Source organism: Schistocerca piceifrons, chromosome 3 (genome assembly GCF_021461385.2).
Source record: "Schistocerca piceifrons isolate TAMUIC-IGC-003096 chromosome 3, iqSchPice1.1, whole genome shotgun sequence".
Lineage (NCBI taxonomy): Eukaryota > Metazoa > Arthropoda > Insecta > Orthoptera > Acrididae > Schistocerca > Schistocerca piceifrons.
Genome location: NC_060140.1, coordinates 788324080 through 788330634, shown reverse-complemented (window position 1 = coordinate 788330634; position 6555 = coordinate 788324080). Strand labels below are relative to the sequence as shown.

The 6555-nt window shown below is 44.9% G+C and overlaps 1 non-coding gene across 1 annotated transcript; it reads left to right on the top strand.

Annotated features, from left to right (window-relative positions):
• Nucleotides 1-2337: 2337 nt before the first annotated feature.
• Nucleotides 2338-2412, top strand: Trnas-cga. The gene has a single exon. It is a non-coding gene; the product is annotated as a tRNA-Ser (tRNA).
• The last annotated feature ends 4143 nt before the right edge of the window (nucleotides 2413-6555 follow it).

Here is a 6555-nt window from a genome sequence, read left to right as displayed (position 1 = left end):
CACACAGTTTTAATCTGCCAGGAAGTTTCATATCAGCGCACACTCCGCTGCAGAGTGAAAATCTCATTCTGGAAACATCCCCCAGGCTGTGGCTAAGCCATGTCTCCGCAATATCCTTTCTTTCAGGAGTGCTAGTTCTGCAAGGTTCGCAGGAGAGCTTCTGTAAAGTTTGGAAGGTAGGAGACGAGGTACTGGCAGAAGTAAAGCTGTGAGTACCGGGCGTGAGTCGTGCTTCGGTAGCTCAGTTGGTAGAGCACTTGCCCGCGAAAGGCAAAGGTCCCGAGTTCGAGTCTCGGTCGGGCACACAGTTTTAATCTGCCAGGAAGTTTCATATCAGCGCACACTCCGCTGCAGAGTGAAAATCTCATTCTGGAAACATCCCCCAGGCTGTGGCTAAGCCATGTCTCCGCAATATCCTTTCTTTCAGGAGTGCTAGTTCTGCAAGGTTCGCAGGAGAGCTTCTGTAAAGTTTGGAAGGTAGGAGACGAGGTACTGGCAGAAGTAAAGCTGTGAGTACCGGGCGTGAGTCGTGCTTCGGTAGCTCAGTTGGTAGAGCACTTGCCCGCGAAAGGCAAAGGTCCCGAGTTCGAGTCTCGGTCGGGCACACAGTTTTAATCTGCCAGGAAGTTTCATATCAGCGCACACTCCGCTGCAGAGTGAAAATCTCATTCTGGAAACATCCCCCAGGCTGTGGCTAAGCCATGTCTCCGCAATATCCTTTCTTTCAGGAGTGCTAGTTCTGCAAGGTTCGCAGGAGAGCTTCTGTAAAGTTTGGAAGGTAGGAGACGAGGTACTGGCAGAAGTAAAGCTGTGAGTACCGGGCGTGAGTCGTGCTTCGGTAGCTCAGTTGGTAGAGCACTTGCCCGCGAAAGGCAAAGGTCCCGAGTTCGAGTCTCGGTCGGGCACACAGTTTTAATCTGCCAGGAAGTTTCATATCAGCGCACACTCCGCTGCAGAGTGAAAATCTCATTCTGGAAACATCCCCCAGGCTGTGGCTAAGCCATGTCTCCGCAATATCCTTTCTTTCAGGAGTGCTAGTTCTGCAAGGTTCGCAGGAGAGCTTCTGTAAAGTTTGGAAGGTAGGAGACGAGGTACTGGCAGAAGTAAAGCTGTGAGTACCGGGCGTGAGTCGTGCTTCGGTAGCTCAGTTGGTAGAGCACTTGCCCGCGAAAGGCAAAGGTCCCGAGTTCGAGTCTCGGTCGGGCACACAGTTTTAATCTGCCAGGAAGTTTCATATCAGCGCACACTCCGCTGCAGAGTGAAAATCTCATTCTGGAAACATCCCCCAGGCTGTGGCTAAGCCATGTCTCCGCAATATCCTTTCTTTCAGGAGTGCTAGTTCTGCAAGGTTCGCAGGAGAGCTTCTGTAAAGTTTGGAAGGTAGGAGACGAGGTACTGGCAGAAGTAAAGCTGTGAGTACCGGGCGTGAGTCGTGCTTCGGTAGCTCAGTTGGTAGAGCACTTGCCCGCGAAAGGCAAAGGTCCCGAGTTCGAGTCTCGGTCGGGCACACAGTTTTAATCTGCCAGGAAGTTTCATATCAGCGCACACTCCGCTGCAGAGTGAAAATCTCATTCTGGAAACATCCCCCAGGCTGTGGCTAAGCCATGTCTCCGCAATATCCTTTCTTTCAGGAGTGCTAGTTCTGCAAGGTTCGCAGGAGAGCTTCTGTAAAGTTTGGAAGGTAGGAGACGAGGTACTGGCAGAAGTAAAGCTGTGAGTACCGGGCGTGAGTCGTGCTTCGGTAGCTCAGTTGGTAGAGCACTTGCCCGCGAAAGGCAAAGGTCCCGAGTTCGAGTCTCGGTCGGGCACACAGTTTTAATCTGCCAGGAAGTTTCATATCAGCGCACACTCCGCTGCAGAGTGAAAATCTCATTCTGGAAACATCCCCCAGGCTGTGGCTAAGCCATGTCTCCGCAATATCCTTTCTTTCAGGAGTGCTAGTTCTGCAAGGTTCGCAGGAGAGCTTCTGTAAAGTTTGGAAGGTAGGAGACGAGGTACTGGCAGAAGTAAAGCTGTGAGTACCGGGCGTGAGTCGTGCTTCGGTAGCTCAGTTGGTAGAGCACTTGCCCGCGAAAGGCAAAGGTCCCGAGTTCGAGTCTCGGTCGGGCACACAGTTTTAATCTGCCAGGAAGTTTCATATCAGCGCACACTCCGCTGCAGAGTGAAAATCTCATTCTGGAAACATCCCCCAGGCTGTGGCTAAGCCATGTCTCCGCAATATCCTTTCTTTCAGGAGTGCTAGTTCTGCAAGGTTCGCAGGAGAGCTTCTGTAAAGTTTGGAAGGTAGGAGACGAGGTACTGGCAGAAGTAAAGCTGTGAGTACCGGGCGTGAGTCGTGGTTCGGTAGCTCAGTTGGTAGAGCACTTGCCCGCGAAAGGCAAAGGTCCCGAGTTCGAGTCTCGGTCGGGCACACAGTTTTAATCTGCCAGGAAGTTTCAGTTTTCAATTCTGTCTTAAGGCCTTGAGCTGTCAGTATAACTTGTTAAAGTTTTTTAAGATTGTTTAAAAAGGGTTTTAGTATTTTTAAGGTGTAATTGTTCACCTTATTGGTAATTCTGGCCTTCAGCCGTTGATTGTGTGTAACATTGCTTGTGGCCTTCAGCCGGCAAATAATTTGCAATTCTTTCTTAATAAGGCCTTCTGGCGTTAGTATAGCTTGTTACAGTGTCTTGATTGTTTAAGAAGAAAATATCTTAGTATTTGTTATGTGTAACTGCCTTCCTCACTTGTAATTCAGGCCTTCAGCTGTTGAGTAATCTGAACTTGCGTGTGGCCATCAGCCGTCAAAGAAAAATTTTGAGTTCCTTCATAGTAAGGCCTTCAGCCGTTTGTGTAGTAAGATCTTTTAAGATAATTATCGAGAGTCATTTTCTAAAAAATAAGAAGTATGTATTTACTGTAGCCAACAGTAGTTGATTACGACCCCATCCACAATCGTTGTCTTATCCTACCTCTCCCTGACTACCAGATTACATGTTGCTGTCCTCACTTGAGAACACTGGGCACTTCCATTGCAAACGTTACGTTTCTCAGAGTTTTCAGATTTCTCTGTCGTGGCTCACCAAACTTTTAAGCCTGTCGAAGAGGCAGCAGAACACCTATTTTCTGAAGAAATAGGGGCACTAACTCCGCATGTAAATGAGCAGAGAGTTGAGGAAAATATTGAAGATGACTTATTAGGAAATACCTACGTAAGCAATATTACAGGAAATATTAAAATTTTGTATGAAAGAAACAACGAAGAAATTCCTCACGTTTCTTCCGAAGGAGCCCGTAAAGTGGAAATTAAATGGTGGGATCAGGTTTCAAATATTTCTTTCCTGACGTCGAGAAGAAAGCTTCTTGTCTGTTGGATGAATTGCAAGAATAGTTGCATGATACCACTCCCGTACAGGTTTTTGAAGAACTCTTTGCAGAAGAAGTCGTAAACGTCGTTGTAGGGGAAACTGAAACATACTTTATGGAGGGTAAAAATAAAATAAACTTTTCAGTTGAGCCCAACGAAATTGGTGTACTTGTTGGGTTCTTCATATTTACTGGCTGTCATAAATTATCCAGTGCAAGAGATTATTGGAATGTGGATGATGATCTTGGTGTTCAAATAGTGAAAGATTAATGATAATAAAATGGCCAATGAAAGCAAAATTGACAAAACTTCCAAAATGAATGCATTATCAGGTGCACTGGTATAAAATTATCAAAGACGGGGAGTCTTTCAGAAAAATCTAGCAGTTGGTGTAATGATACTATGGACAGCACCCCCAATTTAAAAGCCTCAGGCTCATACGCTTCGGATAAAAACTACGTGACTTACGTGGTACTGATGACTACTGTTACAACTTCTTACTACACTGAAGAGCCAAAGAAACTGGTACACCTGCCTCATATCGTGTAGGGCTCACGTGAGAACCCAGAAGTTCCGCAATAGGACGTAGCATGGATACGGATAATATCTGAAGTAGCGCTGAAGGGAATTGACAGCACGAATGCTGCAGATCTGTCCATAAATCTGTAAGACTACGAGGGAGTGGAGATCTCTTCTGAACAGCACTTTGAAAGGCATCCCAGATATGTTCAATGATGTTCATGTCTGGGGAGTCTGGTGGCCAGCGGAAGTGTTTAAACTCTGAATAGTGTTCCTGGAGCCACTCTGTGGCAATTCTGGACATGTGGGGTGTCGCATTGTCCTTCTGGAATTGCCCAAGTCTGTCGGAATGCACATTGGACATGAATGGATTGAGGTGATCAGACACTATGCTTAACTATACGCCACCTGTCAGAGTCGTATCTAGACGTATCAGGGGTCCCATATTACTTCAACTGCGCACGCCCCACAGCATTACAGAGTCTCCACCAGCTTGAACAGTCCAGTGCTTACGTGCAGAGTCCATGGACTTACGAGGTTGTCTCCACACCTGCACACGTCTATCCGCTCGATACAATTTGAAACGAGACTCGTCCGACCAGGCAACATATTTCCGGTCATCAACAGTCCAATGTTGCTGTTGGTGGGCCCAGGTGATGCCGTAAAGCTATGTGTCGTGCAGTCACCGAGAGTACACGAGTGTGCCTTAGGCTCCGAAAGCCCATATCGATGATGTTTCTTTGAATGGTTCGCACGCTGGCACTTCCTGCTGGCCCAGCATTAAAATCAGCAGCAATTTGTGGAAGGGTTGAACTTCTGATACACTGAACGATTCTCTTCAGTCGTCGTTGGTCCCGTTCCTGCAGGATCTTTTTCCGGCAGGAGCGATATCGGAGATTTGATGTTTTACCTGATTCCTGATAATCACGATGCACTCGTGTAATGGTCGTATGGGAAAATCCCCACTTCATCGCTATCTCGGAGATGCTGTGTGTCATCGAACAACACGTTCAGAGTTACTTAAATATTTATAACCTGTCATTGTAGCAGCAGTAACAGATCCAACAAATGCGCCAGACGCTTGTGGTCTTATATAGGTGTTGCAGACCGCAACGCCGTAGTCTGCCTGTTTCAATATCGCTGTTCCTGAATACGCATGCCTATACCAGTGTCTTTGACGCTTCAGTGTATATTGTGGGAAGGACCAGGACGATTACAATGACGCTCTAACACTGAGCTCCAAATTAGGTGTGAAAGTGTTGTTCATTATTGATGAGACGAACAGTTACAAGGTATTTTTTGGCAGTTGTGTTTCTAGTCACGGTATGCTCGAACAAAAGAAACTATGATTCTGTGCCAGTAGAACCACAAAAGAAAACAGAACAAGGAAGTGCCCCCCATCTCCACATAATGTAACGACAAAGAAAGGGAGAAGAGTTAAGATTTGATACTGAGAAGAAAACTTTGATCACAGAATATACTAATAACAGCTGTATTACGCTAGCAACTAATTTTTATACCGTGTTCACTATGTCAAAGTTCAGCATCGTAATTCTTCCCAGAAAGAAAAGCTCGTGTTCCACAATCACTTGTACTGAAGACATACCAGAATTATAGTGGGAAGCGCCGATTTTCATGACTGGCTAATGGGGAAACATAACACTGCAGTGCGTGGTGAAAAGTGGTAACGGTGAATTTTGGTGGTTATTGTTGACGTTTTTACAACAATCCATACCTGAACTTCGAGAGGTGCAGTGAAGGAACTACTCTTTCCGTGAAAGAATTCGGAAGAGAAACTGTCAGAACATACCTGAAGAAAGGTGTTGAAATGAGGCCAACTAAGGGAAGAAGAAGAAAACTCGGCTCATCTCATCTCCAAGGGCTAATGAATTACACACACGATATGTCATGAAACTGCACATCATCCAGAAGCGTGGCAAGCATAGAAAATGTCAATTTGAGAACTACAAAGATAATCCTACACCATTCTCTAGAAAGTGTAATTTTAAGCTCCTTGTGGAATGGTTTCCCAAATATCATATTAGGCCTATAGTAAATTCTCATTTAGGAAAGTCTTTGAGTTAAGACTTTTGTAAATATGACTTATTGTAAAATAAACAACAATTTCTTTTGTAAGCAGTGTAAGGTTGAAACAACAGCCATTCAGTCAGTGTTCTGAAATGAGGAGGGCCCAAAATTTCACAGTTAAGCCCCAAGTGAACAAAATTTCTTCATATTTTCATGGACTTGTTTTCAGGGATACGGTTTTCCAAAAATTAAAATATATATTGATCAAAAATAAATAGGCGATAATGGGTTAATCAGACAGCGCAATTATTTTAAGCTGACGGAAATATAGCAGTAAGTTGAGATATTTGAACATGAGGGTTTTGGTCCTATGATTTCGAGATCTTGCGTCTTCTCGTTAAAAAAAATTTACTCCATTAGACCTTTCATAGGTGCTATTTCAAATGTGTCTAGTGGTAAGGGGCACAATTTTGCAAACAGATGAGTGATACCACTGTTTGGGAATAGCGATTAGTATTATAAAAACATTTTCGAGCATTTCAGGTCATGCAATTTCCTCGTTAGTCTCAAAGCGCCACCTGTCTTTACACTCAGGCGACAAGTTAGGTAAATTTATTTCGTGTGAATTGCTAAATTACACTGCATAGCCGTGTATCTACTCC